This window comes from Oncorhynchus keta, unplaced genomic scaffold (genome assembly GCF_023373465.1).
Source record: "Oncorhynchus keta strain PuntledgeMale-10-30-2019 unplaced genomic scaffold, Oket_V2 Un_contig_12347_pilon_pilon, whole genome shotgun sequence".
NCBI classification, from domain to species: Eukaryota; Metazoa; Chordata; class Actinopteri; order Salmoniformes; family Salmonidae; genus Oncorhynchus; species Oncorhynchus keta.
In genome coordinates this window covers 22,529-42,277 of record NW_026277840.1, presented here as the reverse complement: position 1 = coordinate 42,277, position 19,749 = coordinate 22,529, and the positions used below count along the sequence as shown (strand labels likewise).

At 48.8% G+C, this 19,749-nt stretch overlaps 1 long non-coding RNA gene and 10 other non-coding genes across 11 annotated transcripts; all 11 read left to right on the top strand.

The window, feature by feature from the left end:
• Positions 1-207: 207 nt before the first annotated feature.
• LOC127917852 (uncharacterized) lies at positions 208-16,691 on the top strand. The gene is made up of 3 exons (XR_008097905.1): positions 208-394; positions 5,211-5,309; positions 16,475-16,691. It is a non-coding gene; the product is annotated as an uncharacterized LOC127917852 (long non-coding RNA).
• On the top strand, positions 8,436-8,507 carry trnae-cuc (transfer RNA glutamic acid (anticodon CUC)). Its single transcript has one exon. It is a non-coding gene; the product is annotated as a tRNA-Glu (tRNA).
• trnae-cuc (transfer RNA glutamic acid (anticodon CUC)) lies at positions 9,638-9,709 on the top strand. Its single transcript has one exon. It is a non-coding gene; the product is annotated as a tRNA-Glu (tRNA).
• On the top strand, positions 10,838-10,909 carry trnae-cuc (transfer RNA glutamic acid (anticodon CUC)). The gene has a single exon. It is a non-coding gene; the product is annotated as a tRNA-Glu (tRNA).
• trnae-cuc (transfer RNA glutamic acid (anticodon CUC)) lies at positions 11,019-11,090 on the top strand. The gene has a single exon. It is a non-coding gene; the product is annotated as a tRNA-Glu (tRNA).
• trnae-cuc (transfer RNA glutamic acid (anticodon CUC)) lies at positions 12,220-12,291 on the top strand. Its single transcript has one exon. It is a non-coding gene; the product is annotated as a tRNA-Glu (tRNA).
• On the top strand, positions 12,401-12,472 carry trnae-cuc (transfer RNA glutamic acid (anticodon CUC)). Its single transcript has one exon. It is a non-coding gene; the product is annotated as a tRNA-Glu (tRNA).
• Positions 13,602-13,673, top strand: trnae-cuc (transfer RNA glutamic acid (anticodon CUC)). The gene has a single exon. It is a non-coding gene; the product is annotated as a tRNA-Glu (tRNA).
• trnae-cuc (transfer RNA glutamic acid (anticodon CUC)) lies at positions 13,783-13,854 on the top strand. The gene has a single exon. It is a non-coding gene; the product is annotated as a tRNA-Glu (tRNA).
• trnae-cuc (transfer RNA glutamic acid (anticodon CUC)) lies at positions 14,983-15,054 on the top strand. The gene has a single exon. It is a non-coding gene; the product is annotated as a tRNA-Glu (tRNA).
• Positions 15,164-15,235, top strand: trnae-cuc (transfer RNA glutamic acid (anticodon CUC)). The gene has a single exon. It is a non-coding gene; the product is annotated as a tRNA-Glu (tRNA).
• Positions 16,692-19,749: the final 3,058 nt, after the last annotated feature.

The window sequence follows — 19,749 nt, the reverse complement described above, 5'->3', positions numbered from 1 at the left end:
TTAGCGCTCTGGGAGGAGGACACAATGGAGTTGTCAACCGTGATGGCGAGATCATGGAACGGGCAGTCCTTCCCCCGGGAGGAAGAGGAGCTCCGCCTTGCTGAGGTTCAGCTTGAGGTGGTGATCCGTCATCCACACTGGATATGTCTGCCAGACATGCAGAGATGCGATTCGCCACCTGGTCATCAGAAGGGGGAAAGGAGAAGATTAATTGTGTGTCGTCTGCATAGCAATGATAGGAGAGACCATGTGAGGTTATGACAGAGCCAAGTGACTTGGTGTATAGCGAGAATAAGAGAGGGCCTAGAACAGAGCCCTGGGGGACACCAGTGGTGAGAGCGCGTGGTGAGGAGACAGATTCTCGCCACGCCACCTGGTAGGAGCGACCTGTCAGGTAGGACGCAATCCAAGCGTGGGCCGCGCCGGAGATGCCCAACTCGGAGAGGGTGGAGAGGAGGATCTGATGGTTCACAGTATCGAAGGCAGCCGATAGGTCTAGAAGGATGAGAGCAGAGGAGAGAGAGTTAGCTTTAGCAGTGCGGAGCGCCTCCGTGATACAGAGAAGAGCAGTCTCAGTTGAATGACTAGTCTTGAAACCTGACTGATTTGGATCAAGAAGGTCATTCTGAGAGAGATAGCGGTAGAGCTGGCCAAGGACGGCACGCTCAAGAGTTTTGGAGAGAAAAGAGAGAAGGGATACTGGTCTGTAGTTGTTGACATCGGAGGGATCGAGTGTGGTTTTTTCAGAAGGGGTGCAACTCTCGCTCTCTTGAAGACGGGAGGGACGTAGCCAGCGGTCAGGGATGAGTTGATGAGCGAGGTGAGGTAAGGGAGAAGGTCTCCGGAAATGGTCTGAGAAGAGAGGAGGGGATAGGGTCAAGCGGGCAGGTTGTTGGGCGGCCGGCCGTCACAAGACGCGAGATTTCATCTGGAGAGAGGGGAGAAAGAGGTCAGAGCATAGGGTAGGGCAGTGTGAGCAGAACCAGCGGTGTCGTTTGACTTAGCAAACGAGGATCGGATGTCATCGACCTTCTTTTCAAAATGGTTGACGAAGTCATCTGCAGAGAGGGAGGAGGGGGGGGAGGATTCAGGAGGGAGGAGAAGGTGGCAAAGAGCTTCCTAGGGTTAGAGGCAGATGCTTGGAATTTAGAATGGTAGAAAGTGGCTTTAGCAGCAGAGACAGAGGAGGAAAATGTAGAGAGGAGGGAGTGAAAGGATGCCAGGTCCGCAGGAGGCGAGTTTTCCTCCATTTCCGCCGGCTGCCCGGAGCCCTGTTCTGTGAGCTCGCAAGAGTCGTCGAGCCACGGAGCGGGGAGGGGAGGACCGAGCCGGCCTGGAGGATAGGGGACATAGGGAGTCAAAGGATGCAGAAAGGGAGGAGAGGAGGGTTGAGGAGGCAGAATCAGGAGATAGGTTGAGAAAGTTTGAGCAGAGGGAAGAGATGATAGGATGGAAGAGGAGAGAGAAGCGGGAGAGAGAGCGGTTGGGACGGCGCGATACCATCCGAGTAGGGGCAGTGTGGGAAGTGTTGGATGAGAGCGAGAGGAAAAGGATACAAGGTAGTGGTCGGAGACTTGGAGGGAGTTGCAATGAGGTTAGTGGAAGAACAGCATCTAGTAAAGATGAGGTCAAGCGCATTGCCTGCCTTGTGAGTAGGGGGAAGGTGAGAGGGTGAGGTCAAAAGAGGAGAGGAGGGAAAGAAGGAGGCAGAGAGGAATGAGTCAAAGGTAGACGTGGGGAGGTTAAAGTCGCCCAGAACTGTGAGAGGTGAGCCGTCCTCAGGAAAGGAGCTTATCAAGGCATCAAGCTCATTGATGAACTCTCAGAGGGAACCTGGAGGGCGATAAATGATAAGGATGTTAAGCTTGAAAGGGCTGGTAACTGTGACAGCATGGAATTCAAAGGAGGCGATAGACAGATGGGTAAGGGGAGAAAGAGAGAAAGACCACTTGGGAGAGATGAGGATCCCGTGCCACCACCCCGCTGACCAGAAGCTCTCGGGTGTGCGAGAACACGGGGTGGACGAGGAGAGAGCAGTAGGAGTAGCAGTGTTATCTGTGGTGATCCATGTTTCCGTCAGTGCCAAGAAGTCAGGGACTGAGGGAGGCATAGGCTGAGATGAACTCTGCCTTGTTGGCCGCAGATCGGCAGTTCCAGAGGCTACCGGAGACCTGAACTCCACGTGGGTCGTACGCGCTGGGACCACCAGGTTAGGTGGTCGCGGCCACGCGGTGGGAGCGTTTGTATGGTCTGTGCAGAGAGAGAGAACAGGGATAGACAGACACATAGTTGACAGGCTGAAAAGGCTACGCTAATGCAAGGAGATTGAATGACAAGTGGACTACACGTCTCGAATGTTCATAAAGTTAGCTTACGTAGCAAGAGTCTTATTGACTAAAATGATTAAAATGATACAGTACTGCTAAGTAGGCTAGCTGGCAGTGGCTGCGTTTGTTGACACTACACTAATCAAGTCGCTCCGTGAGTGTAATAGTTTCTACAGTGCTGCTAATCGGGGGCCAGCTGGCTAGCTAGCAGTGTTGTTTACGTTACATGCTATGCTAAAAGAACGACAATAGCTGGCTAGCTAACCTAGAAACGCTCTAGACTACACATTATCTTTGAAACAAAGACGGCTATGTAGCTAGCTACGATCAAACAAATCAAACCGTTGTACTGTAATGAAATGAAATGAAAATGTGATACTAACTGTGGAGCGAAGCGGAATGCGACCGGGTTGTTGTTGGCTAGCTGTTAGCTGTTAGCTGTTGGCTAGCCCAGCAGAGTCTCCTACGTTAAGGACGACAAATAGCTGGCTAGCGAACCTCAGTGAATTAAGATAATCACTCCAAGGCTACACACACTAAACTACACAAATATCTTGAAACAAAGACAGCTATGTAGCTAGCTAACACTAGACTAATCAAAGTCGCACAGCTATGAATAGCACTACAGTGATGCTAATCTGTGTGCGTTAGCTAGCGCTTGCTAGCCCTGGCCGAATAGCAGTGAAGGCCAATGCTAGGGTTTACTCAAATACCATACAATTATGCACTATCTCTGACAAGGACGGCTATGTAGCTAGCTAAGAAGAATTGCTAAGATTAGACAAATCAACCGTTGTACTATAATGAAATGTAATGAAAAAGTTATACAAAAGTTATACAACCTGCAGAGCGAAGTGCGAATGCGACCGCTCGCTCAACCCCGGACACCCCTATCAGTGGTGCATAGACCCTCCTGCAACCAAAGCACCCCCACAACATGATGGTGTTCTTTTGAAAGCCTCCCCTTTTCCTCAAGAGCATAGCAATGGTCGTATGGCCAAACAGTTCGATTTTGTTTCAATGGACCAGAGGACATTTCTCCAAAAACTAAATTTGTCCCCAAACTGTAGTATGGCTTTTTTATGGCGGTTTTGGAGCAGTAGCTTCTTCCTTGCTGAGCGGCCTCTCGGGGGTATGTCGATATAGACTCGCTTTGCCTGTGGATATAGACCATTTTGTACCTGTTTCCTCCAGCATCTTCACAAGGTCCTTTGCTGTTGTTCTGGGATGGATTTGCACTTTTGGACCCAAAGTACGTTCATCTCTAGGAGAGAGAACGGCTCCTTCCTGAGCGGTAGACGCCTGCGTCATACCATGGTGCTTATACTTGCGTACTATTGTTTCTACAGGATGAGCGAGGTACCTCAGGCGTTTGGAAATTGCTCCCAAGGAGGAACCAGACTTGTGGAGGTCTACATTTTCTGAGGCTTGTTTGATTTCCTTGCTTTTCCATGGAGTCAAGCAAAGAGGCACTGAGTTTGAAGGTAGGCCTTGAAATACATCTACAGGTACTCCTCCAATTGACTCAAAGGATGTCAATTAGCCTATCAGAAGCTTCTAAAGCCATGACATCATTTTCGGGAATTTTACAAACTGTTTAAAGGCACAGCCAACTTATTGTATGTAAACTTCTGGCCCACTGAATTTGTGATACAGTGAATTATAAGTGAAATAATCCCAATGTAAACAATTGTTGGAAAAGACTTAAAATATGCATTACATTTACATTTACATTTAAGTCATTTAGCAGACGCCTTATCCAGAGCGACTACAAATTGCATACATTCCATGACAACCAGTGGAACAGCCACTTGCATCTAAATCTTGTTGGGGGAGGGGGGTGAGAAGGATTACTTACCCTTACTTACCCTATCCTAGGTATTCCTTGAAGAGGTGGGGTTTCAGGTGTCCTCCGGAAGGTGGTGATTGACTCCGCTGTCCTGGCGTCGTGAGGGAGTTTGTTCCACCATTGGGGGGCCAGAGCAGCGAACAGTTTTGACTGGGCTGAGCGGGAACTGTACTTCCTCAGTGGTAGGGAGGCGAGCAGGCCAGAGGTGGATGAACGCAGTGCCCTTGTTTGGGTGTAGGGCCTGATCAGAGCCTGGAGGTACTGAGGTGCCGTTCCCTCACAGCTCCGTAGGCAAGCACCATGGTCTTGTAGCGGATGCGAGCTTCAACTGGAAGCCAGTGGAGAGAGCGGAGGAGCGGGGTGACGTGAGAGAACTTGGGAAGGTTGAACACCAGACGGGCTGCGGCGTTCTGGATGAGTTGTAGGGGTTTAATGGCACAGGCAGGGAGCCCAGCCAACAGCGAGTTGCAGTAATCAAGACGGGAGATGACAAGTGCCTGGATTAGGACCTGCGCCGCTTCCTGTGTGAGGCAGGGTCAGTATCTCTAGCGGATGTTGTAGAGCATGAACCTACAGGAACGGGACACCGCCTTGATGTTAGTTGAGAACGTCAGGGTGTTGTCCAGGATCACGCTGGGTTCTTAGCGCTCTGGGAGGAGGACACAATGGAGTTGTCAACCGTGATGGCGAGATCATGGAACGGGCAGTCCTTTCCCCGGGAGGAAGAGGAGCTCCGTCTTGCTGAGGTTCAGCTTGAGGTGGTGATCCGTCATCCACACTGATATGTCTGCCAGACATGCAGAGATGCGATTCGCCACCTGGTCATCAGAAGGGGGAAAGGAGAAGATTAATTGTGTGTCGTCTGCATAGCAATGATAGGAGAGACCATGTGAGGTTATGACAGAGCCAAGTGACTTGGTGTATAGCGAGAATAAGAGAGGGCCTAGAACAGAGCCCTGGGGGACACCAGTAGTGAGAGCGCGTGGTGAGGAGACAGATTCTCGCCACGCCACCTGGTAGGAGCGACCTGTCAGGTAGGACGCAATCCAAGCGTGGGCTGCGCCGGAGATGCCCAACTCGGAGAGGGTGGAGAGGAGGATCTGATGGTTCACAGTATCGAAGGCAGCCGATAGGTCTAGAAAGATGAGAGCAGAGGAGAGTTAGCTTTAGCAGTGCTGGGAGCGCTCCGTGATACAGAGAAGAGCAGTCTCAGTTGAATGACTAGTCTTGAAACCTGACTGATTTGGACTGCTAGTCATTCTGAGAGAGATAGCGGTAGAGCTGGCCAAGGACGGCACGCCAAGAGTTTTGGAGAGAAAAGAGAGAAGGGATACTGGTCTGTAGTTGTTGACATCGGAGGGATCGAGTGTAGGTTTTTTTCAGAAGGGTGCAGCTCTCGCTCTCTTGAAGACGGGAGGGACGAGCCAGCGGTCAGGGATGAGTTGATGAGCGAGGTGAGGTAAGGAGAAGGTCTCCGGAAATGGTCTGGAGAAGAGAGGAGGGGATAGGGTCAAGCGGGCAGGTTGTTGGGCGGCCCGGCCGTCACAAGACGCGAGATTTCATCTGGAGAGAGAGGGAGAAAGAGGTCAGAGCATAGGGTAGGGCAGTGTGAGCAGAACCAGCGGTGTCGTTTGACTTAGCAACGAGGATCGGATGTCATCGACCTTCTTCTCAAAATGGTTGATCGAAGTCATCAGAGGGAGGGAGGGGAGGGGGAGGATTCAGGAGGGAGGAGAAGGTGGCAAAGAGCTTCCTAGGGTTAGAGGCAGATGCTTGGAATTTAGAATGGTAGAAAGTGGCTTTAGCAGCAGAGACAGAGGAGGAAAAATGTAGAGAGGAGGGAGTGAAAGGATGCCAGGTCCGCAGGAGGCGAGTTTTCCTCCATTTCCGCTCGGCTGCCTGGAGCCCTGTTCTGTGAGCGCAATGAGTCGTCGAGCCACGGAGGCGGGAGGGGAGGGACCGAGCCGGCCTGGAGGATAGGGGACATAGGGAGTCAAAGGATGCAGTAAGGGGAGGAGAGGAGGGTTGAGGAGGCAGAATCAGGAGATAGGTTGGAGAAAGTTTGAGCAGAGGAAGAGATGATAGGATGGAAGAGGAGAGAGTAGCGGGGAGAGAGAGCGAAGGTTGGGACGGCGCGATACCATCCAGTAGGGGCAGTGTGGGAAGTGTTGGATGAGAGAGCGAGAGGGAAAAGGATACAAGGTAGTGGTCGGAGACTTGGAGGGGAGTTGCAATGAGGTTAGTGGAAGAGCAGCATCTAGTAAAGATGAGGCCAGCGTATTGCCTGCCTTGTGAGTAGGGGGAAGGTGAGAGGGTGAGGTCAAAAGAGGAGAGGAGTGGAAAGAAGGAGGCAGAGAGGAATGAGTCAAAGGTAGATGGGGAGGTTAAAGTCGCCCAGAACTGTGAGAGGTGAGGCCGTCCTCAGGAAAGGAGCTATCAAGGCATCAAGCTCATTGATGAACTCTCCGAGGGAACCTGGAGGGCGATAAATGATAAGGATGTTAAAGCTTTGAAAGGGCTGTTAACTGTGACAGCATGGAATTCCAAAGGAGGCAATAGACAGATGGGTAAGGGGAGAAAGAGAGAAAGACCACTTGGGAGAGATGAGGGATCCCGGTGCCACCACCCCGCTGACCATAAGCTCTCGGGTGTGCGCGAGAACACGTGGGCGGACGAGGAGAGAGCAGTAGGAGCAGTGTTATCTGTGGTGATCCATGTTTCCGTCAGTGCCAAGAAGTCAAGGGACTGGAGGGAGCATAGGCTGAGATGAACTCTGCCTTGTTGGCTGCAGATCGGCAGTTCCAGAGGCTACCGGAGACCTGGAACTCCACGGGGTCGTACGCGCTGGGACCACCAGATTAGGGTGGTCGCGGCCACGCGGTGTGGAGCGTTTGTATGGTCTGTGCAGAGGGAGAGAACAGGGATAGACAGACACATAGTTGACAGGCTACAGAAAAGCCTACGCTAATGCAAGGAAATTGGAATGACAAGTGGACTACACGTCTCGAATGTTCAGAAAGTTAACCTTACGTAGCAAGAATCTTATTGACTAAAATTATTAAAATGATACAGTACTGCTAAAGTAGGCTAGCTGGCAGTAGCTGCGTTGTTGGCACTACACTAATCAAGTCGTTCCGTTGAGTGTAATAATTTCTACAGTGATGCTATTCGGGGCTAGCTGGCTAGCTAGCAGTGTTGTTTACGTTACGTTGAGTTAAAAGAAGGACAATAGCTGGCTAGCTAACCTAGGAAATCGGTCTAGACTACACAATTATCTTTGAAACAAAGACGGCTATGTAGCTAGCTATGTAGCTAGCTACGATCAAACAAATCAAACCGTTGTACTGTAATGAAATGAAAATGTGATACTCCCTGACCGGTGATTGAATTCAAATCAGTAGACGTGTGGTGACGTTGGCTAGCTGTTAGCTGTAGCTGTTGGCTAGCTAGCAGAGTCTCCTACGTTAAGGACGACAAATAGCTGGCTAGCGAACCTCAGTGAATTAAGATAATCACTCCAAGGCTACACACACTAAACTACGCAATTATCTTGGAAACAAAGACAGCTATGTAGCTAGCTAACACTGAACTAATCAAGTCGTACAGTTGAGTGAATAGCACTACAGTGATGCTAATCTGTGTGCGTTAGCTAGCGTTGCTAGCTCCTGGGCGAATAGCAGTGAAGGCTACGTTAGGGCGACGAAATACGAAATACGATAATTATGCAATTATCTCTGATACAAGGACGGCTATGTAGCTAGCTAAGAAGAATTGCTAAGATTATGAGCTAACAGTAAACTAATCAAGTCGTACAGTTGAGTTGAAAGTGATGCTAATGAAAACAGTGATACTAATCTGTGTGCGTTAGCTGCGTTATCTCTGATACTATGTAGCTAGCTAAGAAGGCGAATACAAAGTAGATGTCCCTAACGTTAGCCAAAACGATCGTTATTAGCAAGAAATGTGGGGAGGGGTTGACAAACAGGTTTTAATGACTCCAGCCTAAGCGGATGGAAACTTACGACTTCAACTATATGTACCATTTCAAACTGGGAAACGAATAGCACTGTAGTACCCTTCCCTGGTGGTCTAGTGGTTAGGATTTGGCGTCTCACCGTCTGCCGCCCGGGTTCGATTCCCGGTCAGGGAACTACTCTTTTGCTACATGTTTACTTGTACAACCTGTCACAATGAATATAGAAGGTTATCGCACATATGTACCAGCTCACACTGAGAACCGATTTGCACTGTATTATCCTTCCCTGGTGGTCTAGTGGTTAGGATTTGGCGCTCTCACCGCCGCGGCCCGGGTTCGATTCCCGGTCAGGGAAGTAGTCTATGCTCCTTGTTTACTTGTGCAACCTGTCACTATGAATTTAGTAGGTTGTCGCACATATATACCACTTCAAATTGCAAACCGATTTGCCCTGCAGTGTCCTTCCCAGGTGTTCTAGTGGTGCACCAGACCCTCCTGCAGCAAAGCACCGCCACAACATGATGGTGTTCTTCGGCTTGAAAGCCTCCCCCTTTTCCCTCCAAACATAACAATGGTCATTATGGCCAAACAGTTCGATTTTTGTTTCATCAGACCAGAGGACATTTCTCCAAAAACTAGGATCTTTGTCCCCAAACTGTAGTATGGCTTTTTTATGGCGGTTTTGGAGCAGTAGCTTCTTCCTTGCTGAGCGGCCTCTCGGGGTATGTCGATATAGGACTCGTTTGCCTGTGGATATAGACCATTTTGTACCTGTTTCCTCCAGCATCTTCACAAGGTCCTTTGCTGTTGTTCTGGGATGGATTTGCACTTTTCGACCCAAAGTACGTTCATCTCTAGGAGAGAGAACGCGTCTCCTTCCTGAGCGGTATGACGCCTGCGTCATACCATGGTGTTTATACTTGCGTACTATTGTTTCTACAGATGAGCGAGGTACCTTCAGGCGTTTGGAAATTGCTCCCAAGGAGGAACCAGACTTGTGGAGGTCTACATTTTCTTTCTGAGGTCTTGCCTGATTTCCTTTGCTTTTCCCATGGAGTCAAGCAAAGAGGCACTGAGTTTGAAGGTAGGCCTTGAAATACATCTACAGGTACTCCTCCAATTGACTCAAAGGATGTCAATTAGCCTATCAGAAGCTTCTAAAGCCATGACATCATTTTCGGGAATTTTACAAACTGTTTAAAGGCACAGCCAACTTATTGTATGTAAACTTCTGGCCCACTGAATTTGTGATACAGTGAATTATAAGTGAAATAATCCCAATGTAAACAATTGTTGGAAAAATGACTTGTGTCATGCACAAAGTAGATGTCCTAACCGTCTGCCAAAACGATCGTTTGTTAGCAAGAAATGTGGGGAGGGGTTGACAAACAGGTTTTAATGACTCCAGCCTAAGTGGATGGAAACTTACGACTTCAACTATATGTACCATTTCAAACTGGGAAACGAATTGCACTGTAGTACCCTTCCCTGGTGGTCTAGTGGTTAGGATTCGGCGCTCTCACCGCCGCGGCCCGGGTTCGATTCCCGGTCAGGGAAATAGTCTATGCTCCTTGTTTACTTGTGCAACCTGTCACTATGAATTTAGTAGGTTGTCGCACATATGTACCACTTCAAATTGCAAACCGATTTGCCCTGCAGTGTCCTTCCCAGGTGTTCTAGTGGTGCACCAGACCCTCCTGCAGCAAAGCACCCCACAACATGATGGTGTTCTTCGGCTTGAAAGCCTCCCCTTTTCCCTCCAAACATAACAATGGTCATTATGGCCAAACAGTTCGATTTTTGTTTCATCAGACCAGAGGACATTTCTCCAAAAACTAGGATCTTTGTCCCCAAACTGTAGTATGGCTTTTTTATGGCGGTTTTGGAGCAGTAGCTTCTTCCTTGCTGAGCGGCCTCTCGGGGTATGTCGATATAGGACTCGTTTGCCTGTGGATATAGACCATTTTGTACCTGTTTCCTCCAGCATCTTCACAAGGTCCTTTGCTGTTGTTCTGGGATGGATTTGCACTTTTCGACCCAAAGTACGTTCATCTCTAGGAGAGAGAACGCGTCTCCTTCCTGAGCGGTATGACGCCTGCGTCATACCATGGTGTTTATACTTGCGTACTATTGTTTCTACAGATGAGCGAGGTACCTTCAGGCGTTTGGAAATTGCTCCCAAGGAGGAACCAGACTTGTGGAGGTCTACATTTTCTTTCTGAGGTCTTGCCTGATTTCCTTTGCTTTTCCCATGGAGTCAAGCAAAGAGGCACTGAGTTTGAAGGTAGGCCTTGAAATACATCTACAGGTACTCCTCCAATTGACTCAAAGGATGTCAATTAGCCTATCAGAAGCTTCTAAAGCCATGACATCATTTTCGGGAATTTTACAAACTGTTTAAAGGCACAGCCAACTTATTGTATGTAAACTTCTGGCCCACTGAATTTGTGATACAGTGAATTATAAGTGAAATAATCCCAATGTAAACAATTGTTGGAAAAATGACTTGTGTCATGCACAAAGTAGATGTCCTAACCGTCTGCCAAAACGATCGTTTGTTAGCAAGAAATGTGGGGAGGGGTTGACAAACAGGTTTTAATGACTCCAGCCTAAGTGGATGGAAACTTACGACTTCAACTATATGTACCATTTCAAACTGGGAAACGAATTGCACTGTAGTACCCTTCCCTGGTGGTCTAGTGGTTAGGATTCGGCGCTCTCACCGCCGCGGCCCGGGTTCGATTCCCGGTCAGGGAACTACTCTTTTGCTACATGTTTACTTGTACAACCTGTCACAATGAATATAGAAGGTTATCGCACATATGTACCAGCTCACACTGAGAACCGATTTGCACTGTATTATCCTTCCCTGGTGGTCTAGTGGTTAGGATTCGGCGCTCTCACCGCCGCGGCCCGGGTTCGATTCCCGGTCAGGGAAATAGTCTATGCTCCTTGTTTACTTGTCAACCTGTCACTATGAATTTAGTAGGTTGTCGCACATATGTACCACTTCAAATTGCAAACCGATTTGCCCTGCAGTGTCCTTCCCAGGTGTTCTAGTGGTGCACCAGACCCTCCTGCAGCAAAGCACCCCCACAACATGATGGTGTTCTTCGGCTTGAAAGCCTCCCCTTTTCCCTCCAAACATAACAATGGTCATTATGGCCAAACAGTTCGATTTTTGTTTCATCAGACCAGAGGACATTTCTCCAAAAACTAGGATCTTTGTCCCCAAACTGTAGTATGGCTTTTTTATGGCGGTTTTGGAGCAGTAGCTTCTTCCTTGCTGAGCGGCCTCTCGGGGTATGTCGATATAGGACTCGTTTGCCTGTGGATATAGACCATTTTGTACCTGTTTCCTCCAGCATCTTCACAAGGTCCTTTGCTGTTGTTCTGGGATGGATTTGCACTTTTCGACCCAAAGTACGTTCATCTCTAGGAGAGAGAACGCGTCTCCTTCCTGAGCGGTATGACGCCTGCGTCATACCATGGTGTTTATACTTGCGTACTATTGTTTCTACAGATGAGCGAGGTACCTTCAGGCGTTTGGAAATTGCTCCCAAGGAGGAACCAGACTTGTGGAGGTCTACATTTTCTTTCTGAGGTCTTGCTCTGATTTCCTTTGCTTTTCCCATGGAGTCAAGCAAAGAGGCACTGAGTTTGAAGGTAGGCCTTGAAATACATCTACAGGTACTCCTCCAATTGACTCAAAGGATGTCAATTAGCCTATCAGAAGCTTCTAAAGCCATGACATCATTTTCGGGAATTTTACAAACTGTTTAAAGGCACAGCCAACTTATTGTATGTAAACTTCTGGCCCACTGAATTTGTGATACAGTGAATTATAAGTGAAATAATCCCAATGTAAACAATTGTTGGAAAAATGACTTGTGTCATGCACAAAGTAGATGTCCTAACCGTCTGCCAAAACGATCGTTTGTTAGCAAGAAATGTGGGGAGGGGTTGACAAACAGGTTTTAATGACTCCAGCCTAAGTGGATGGAAACTTACGACTTCAACTATATGTACCATTTCAAACTGGGAAACGAATTGCACTGTAGTACCCTTCCCTGGTGGTCTAGTGGTTAGGATTCGGCGCTCTCACCGCCGCGGCCCGGGTTCGATTCCCGGTCAGGGAACTACTCTTTTGCTACATGTTTACTTGTACAACCTGTCACAATGAATATAGAAGGTTATCGCACATATGTACCAGCTCACACTGAGAACCGATTTGCACTGTATTATCCTTCCCTGGTGGTCTAGTGGTTAGGATTCGGCGCTCTCACCGCCGCGGCCCGGGTTCGATTCCCGGTCAGGGAAATAGTCTATGCTCCTTGTTTACTTGTGCAACCTGTCACTATGAATTTAGTAGGTTGTCGCACATATGTACCACTTCAAATTGCAAACCGATTTGCCCTGCAGTGTCCTTCCCAGGTGTTCTAGTGGTGCACCAGACCCTCCTGCAGCAAAGCACCCCCACAACATGATGGTGTTCTTCGGCTTGAAAGCCTCCCCTTTTCCCTCCAAACATAACAATGGTCATTATGGCCAAACAGTTCGATTTTTGTTTCATCAGACCAGAGGACATTTCTCCAAAACTAGGATCTTTGTCCCCAAACTGTAGTATGGCTTTTTTATGGCGGTTTTGGAGCAGTAGCTTCTTCCTTGCTGAGCGGCCTCTCGGGGTATGTCGATATAGGACTCGTTTGCCTGTGGATATAGACCATTTTGTACCTGTTTCCTCCAGCATCTTCACAAGGTCCTTTGCTGTTGTTCTGGGATGGATTTGCACTTTTCGACCCAAAGTACGTTCATCTCTAGGAGAGAGAACGCGTCTCCTTCCTGAGCGGTATGACGCCTGCGTCATACCATGGTGTTTATACTTGCGTACTATTGTTTCTACAGATGAGCGAGGTACCTTCAGGCGTTTGGAAATTGCTCCCAAGGAGGAACCAGACTTGTGGAGGTCTACATTTTCTTTCTGAGGTCTTGCTCTGATTTCCTTTGCTTTTCCCATGGAGTCAAGCAAAGAGGCACTGAGTTTGAAGGTAGGCCTTGAAATACATCTACAGGTACTCCTCCAATTGACTCAAAGGATGTCAATTAGCCTATCAGAAGCTTCTAAAGCCATGACATCATTTTCGGGAATTTTACAAACTGTTTAAAGGCACAGCCAACTTATTGTATGTAAACTTCTGGCCCACTGAATTTGTGATACAGTGAATTATAAGTGAAATAATCCCAATGTAAACAATTGTTGGAAAAATGACTTGTGTCATGCACAAAGTAGATGTCCTAACCGTCTGCCAAAACGATCGTTTGTTAGCAAGAAATGTGGGGAGGGGTTGACAAACAGGTTTTAATGACTCCAGCCTAAGTGGATGGAAACTTACGACTTCAACTATATGTACCATTTCAAACTGGGAAACGAATTGCACTGTAGTACCCTTCCCTGGTGGTCTAGTGGTTAGGATTCGGCGCTCTCACCGCCGCGGCCCGGGTTCGATTCCCGGTCAGGGAACTACTCTTTTGCTACATGTTTACTTGTACAACCTGTCACAATGAATATAGAAGGTTATCGCACATATGTACCAGCTCACACTGAGAACCGATTTGCACTGTATTATCCTTCCCTGGTGGTCTAGTGGTTAGGATTCGGCGCTCTCACCGCCGCGGCCCGGGTTCGATTCCCGGTCAGGGAAATAGTCTATGCTCCTTGTTTACTTGTGCAACCTGTCACTATGAATTTAGTAGGTTGTCGCACATATGTACCACTTCAAATTGCAAACCGATTTGCCCTGCAGTGTCCTTCCCAGGTGTTCTAGTGGTGCACCAGACCCTCCTGCAGCAAAGCACCCCCACAACATGATGGTGTTCTTCGGCTTGAAAGCCTCCCCTTTTCCCTCCAAACATAACAATGGTCATTATGGCCAAACAGTTCGATTTTTGTTTCATCAGACCAGAGGACATTTCTCCAAAACTAGGATCTTTGTCCCCAAACTGTAGTATGGCTTTTTTATGGCGGTTTTGGAGCAGTAGCTTCTTCCTTGCTGAGCGGCCTCTCGGGGTATGTCGATATAGGACTCGTTTGCCTGTGGATATAGACCATTTTGTACCTGTTTCCTCCAGCATCTTCACAAGGTCCTTTGCTGTTGTTCTGGGATGGATTTGCACTTTTCGACCCAAAGTACGTTCATCTCTAGGAGAGAGAACGCGTCTCCTTCCTGAGCGGTATGACGCCTGCGTCATACCATGGTGTTTATACTTGCGTACTATTGTTTCTACAGATGAGCGAGGTACCTTCAGGCGTTTGGAAATTGCTCCCAAGGAGGAACCAGACTTGTGGAGGTCTACATTTTCTTTCTGAGGTCTTGCCTGATTTCCTTTGCTTTTCCCATGGAGTCAAGCAAAGAGGCACTGAGTTTGAAGGTAGGCCTTGAAATACATCTACAGGTACTCCTCCAATTGACTCAAAGGATGTCAATTAGCCTATCAGAAGCTTCTAAAGCCATGACATCATTTTCGGGAATTTTACAAACTGTTTAAAGGCACAGCCAACTTATTGTATGTAAACTTCTGGCCCACTGAATTTGTGATACAGTGAATTATAAGTGAAATAATCCCAATGTAAACAATTGTTGGAAAAATGACTTGTGTCATGCACAAAGTAGATGTCCTAACCGTCTGCCAAAACGATCGTTTGTTAGCAAGAAATGTGGGGAGGGGTTGACAAACAGGTTTTAATGACTCCAGCCTAAGTGGATGGAAACTTACGACTTCAACTATATGTACCATTTCAAACTGGGAAACGAATTGCACTGTAGTACCCTTCCCTGGTGGTCTAGTGGTTAGGATTCGGCGCTCTCACCGCCGCGGCCCGGGTTCGATTCCCGGTCAGGGAACTACTCTTTTGCTACATGTTTACTTGTACAACCTGTCACAATGAATATAGAAGGTTATCGCACATATGTACCAGCTCACACTGAGAACCGATTTGCACTGTATTATCCTTCCCTGGTGGTCTAGTGGTTAGGATTCGGTGCTCTCACCGCCGCGGCCCGGGTTCGATTCCCGGACAGGGAAATAGTCTATGCTCCTTGTTTACTTGTGCAACCTGTCACTATGAATTTAGTAGGTTGTCGCACATATGTACCACTTCAAATTGCAAACCGATTTGCCCTGCAGTGTCCTTCCCAGGTGTTCTACATTTTCATTTAAGTCATTTAGCAGACGCTCTTATCCAGAGCGACTTACAAATTAGTGCATACACCTTGTGACATCAGTGGAACAGCCACTTGCATCTAAATCTTTTCCATTGGGGGCCAGAGCAGCGAACAGTTTTGACTGGGCTGAGCGGGGAACTGTACTTCCTCAGTGGTAGGGAGGCGAGCAGGCCAGAGGTGGATGAACGCAGTGCCCTTGTTTGGGTGTAGGGCCTGATCAGAGCCTGGAGGTACTGAGGTGCCGTTCCCCTCACAGCTCCGTAGGCAAGCACCATGGTCTTGTAGCGGATGCGAGCTTCAACTGGAAGCCAGTGGAGAGAGCGGAGGAGCGGGGTGACGTGAGAGAACTTGGGAAGGTTGAACACCAGACGGGCTGCGGCGTTCTGGATGAGTTGTAGGGGTTTAATGGCACAGGCAGGAGCCCAGCCAACAGCGAGTTGCAGTAATCAAGACGGGAGATGACAAGTGCCTGGATTAGGACCTGCGCCGCTTCCTGTGTGAGGCAGGGTCGTACTCTGCGGATGTTGTAGAGCATGAACCTACAGGAACGGGACACCGCCTTGATGTTAGTTGAGAACGTCAGGGTGTTGTCCAGGATCACGCCAAGGTTCTTAGCGCTCTGGGAGGGAGGACACAATGGAGTTGTCAACCGTGATGGCGAGATCATGGAACGGGCAGTCCTTCCCCGGGAGGAAGAGGAGCTCCGTCTTGCTGAGGTTCAGCTTGAGGTGGTGATCCGTCATCCACACTGATATGTCTGCCAGACATGCAGAGATGCGATTCGCCACCTGGTCATCAGAAGGGGAAAGGAGAAGATTAATTGTGTGTCGTCTGCATAGCAATGATAGGAGAGACCATGTGAGGTTATGACAGAGCCAAGTGACTTGGTGTATAGCGAGAATAAGAGAGGGCCTTGAACAGAGCCTGGGGGACACCAGTGGTGAGAGCGCGTGGTGAGGAGACAGATTCTCGCCACGCCACCTGGTAGGAGCGACCTGTCAGGTAGGACGCAATCAAGCGTGGGCCGCGCCGGAGATGCCCAACTCGGAGAGGTGGAGAGGAGGATCTGATGGTTCACAGTATCGAAGGCAGCCGATAGGTCTAGAAGGATGAGAGCAGAGGAGAGAGAGTTAGCTTTAGCAGTGCGGAGCGCCTCCGTGATACAGAGAAGAGCAGTCTCAGTTGAGTGACTAGTCTTGAAACCTGACTGATTTGGATCAAGAAGGTCATTCTGAGAGAGATAGCGGTAGAGCTGGCCAAGGACGGCACGCTCAAGAGTTTTGGAGAGAAAAGAGAGAAGGGATACTGGTCTGTAGTTGTTGACATCGGAGGGATCGAGTGTAGGTTTTTCAGAAGGGGGTGCAACTCTCGCTCTCTTCAAGACGGGAGGACGTAGCCAGCGGTCAGGGATGAGTTGATGAGCGAGCTGAGGTAAGGGAGAAGGTCTCCGGAAATGGTCTGGAGAAGAGAGGAGGGATAGGGTCAAGCGGGCAGGTTGTTGGGCGGCCGGCCGTCACAAGACGCGAGATTTCATCTGGAGAGAGAGGGGAGAAAGAGGTCAGAGCATAGGGTAGGGCAGTGTGAGCAGAACCAGCGGTGTCGTTTGACTTAGCAAACGAGGATCGGATGTCGTCGACCTTCTTCTCAAAATGGTTGACGAAGTCATCTGCAGAGAGGGGAGGAGGGGGAGGATTCAGGAGGGAGGAGAAGGTGGCAAAGAGCTTCCTAGGGTTAGAGGCAGATGCTTGGAATTTAGAATGGTAGAAAGTGGCTTTAGCAGCAGAGACAGAGGAGGAAAATGTAGAGAGGAGGGAGTGAAAGGATGCCAGGTCCGCAGGAGCGAGTTTTCCTCCATTTCCGCTCGGCTGCCCGGAGCCCTGTTCTGTGAGCTCGCAAGGAGTCGTCGAGCCACGGAGCGGGAGGGGAGGACCGAGCCGGCCTGGAGGATAGGGGACATAGGGAGTCAAAGGATGCAGTAAGGGAGGAGAGGAGGGTTGAGGAGGCAGAATCAGGAGATAGGTTGGAGAAAGTTTGAGCAGAGGGAAGAGATGATAGGATGGAAGAGGAGAGAGTAGCGGGGGAGAGAGAGCGAAGGTTGGGACGGCGCGATACCATCCGAGTAGGGGCAGTGTGGGAAGTGTTGGATGAGAGCGAGAGGGAAAAGGATACAAGGTAGTGGTCGGAGACTTGGAGGGGAGTTGCAATGAGGTTAGTGGAAGAACAGGTAAAGATGAGGTCAAGCGTATTGCCTGCCTTGTGAGTAGGGGGGAAGGTGAGAGGGTGAGGTCAAAAGAGGAGAGGAGTGGAAAGAAGGAGGCAGAGAGGAATGAGTCAAAGGTAGACGTGGGGAGGTTAAAGTCGCCCAGAACTGTGAGAGGTGAGCCGTCCTCAGGAAAGGAGCTTATCAAGGCATCAAGCTCATTGATGAACTCTCCGAGGAACCTGGAGGGCGATAAATGATAAGGATGTTAAGCTTGAAAGGGCTGGTAACTGTGACAGCATGGAATTCAAAGGAGGCGATAGACAGATGGGTAAGGGGAGAAAGAGAGAAAGACCACTTGGGAGAGATGAGGATCCCGGTGCCACCACCCCGCTGACCAGAAGCTCTCGGGGTGTGCGAGAACACGTGGGCGGACGAGGGAGAGAGCAGTAGGAGTAGCAGTGTTATCTGTGGTGATCCATGTTTCCGTCAGTGCCAAGAAGTCAAGGGACTGGAGGGAGGCATAGGCTGAGATGAACTCTGCCTTGTTGGCCGCAGATCGGCAGTTCCAGAGGCTACCGGAGACCTGGAACTCCACGTGGGTCGTACGCGCTGGGACCACCAGATTAGGGTGGTCGCGGCCCGCGGTGTGGAGCGTTTGTATGGTCTGTGCAGAGAGGAGAGAACAGGGATAGACAGACACATAGTTGACAGGCTACAGAAAAGGCTACGCTAATGCAAGGAGATTGGAATGACAAGTGGACTACACGTCTCGAATGTTCAGAAAGTTAAGCTTACGTAGCAAGAGTCTTATTGACTAAAATGATTAAAATGATACAGTACTGCTAAAGTAGGCTAGCTGGCAGTGGCTGCGTTGTTGACACTACACTAATCAAGTCGTTCCGTTGAGTGTAATAGTTTCTACAGTGCTGCTAATCGGGGGCTAGCTGGCTAGCTAGCAGTGTTGTTTACGTTACGTTGCGTTAAAAGAACGACAATAGCTGGCTAGCTAACCTAGGAAATCGCTCTAGACTACACAATTATCTTTGAAACAAAGACGGCTATGTAGCTAGCTACGATCAAACAAATCAAACCGTTGTACTGTAATGAAATGAAATGAAAATGTGATACTAACTGTGGAGCGAAGCGGAATCGACCGGGTTGTTGTTGGCTAGCTGTTAGCTGTTAGCTGTTGGCTAGCTAGCAGAGTCTCCTACGTTAAGGACGACAAATAGCTGGCTAGCGAACCTCAGTGAATTAAGATAATCACTCCAAGGCTACACACACTAAACTACACAATTATCTTGGAAACAAAGACAGCTATGTAGCTAGCTAACACTAGACTAATCAAGTCGTACAGTTGAGTGAATAGCACTACAGTGATGCTAATCTGTGTGCGTTAGCTAGTGCTTGCTAGCTCCTGGGCGAATAGCAGTGAAGGCTACGTTAGGGGCGACGAAATACGATAATTATGCAATTATCTCTGATACAAGGACGGCTATGTAGCTAGCTAAGAAGAATTGCTAAGATTAGACAAATCAACCGTTGTACTATAATGAAATGTAATGAAAATGTTATACAACCTGCAGAGCGAAGTGCGAATGCGACCGCTCGCTCCAACCCGGACACCCCTATCAGTGGTGCACCAGACCCTCCTGCAGCAAAGCACCCCCACAACATGATGGTGTTCTTCGGCTTGAAAGCCTCCCCTTTTCCCTCCAAACATAACAATGGTCATTATGGCCAAACAGTTCGATTTTGTTTCATCAGACCAGAGGACATTTCTCCAAAAACTAGGATCTTTGTCCCCAAACTGTAGTATGGCTTTTCTATGGCGGTTTTGGAGGAGTAGCTTCTTCCTTGCTGAGCGGCCTCTCGGGGTATGTCGATATAGGACTCGTTTGCCTGTGGATATAGACCATTTTGTACCTGTTTCCTCCAGCATCTTCACAAGGTCCTTTGCTGTTGTTCTGGGATGGATTTGCACTTTTCGACCCAAAGTACGTTCATCTCTAGGAGAGAGAACGCGTCTCCTTCCTGAGCGGTATGACGCCTGCGTCATACCATGGTGTTTATACTTGCGTACTATTGTTTCTACAGATGAGCGAGGTACCTTCAGGCGTTTGGAAATTGCTCCCAAGGAGGAACCAGACTTGTGGAGGTCTACATTTTTT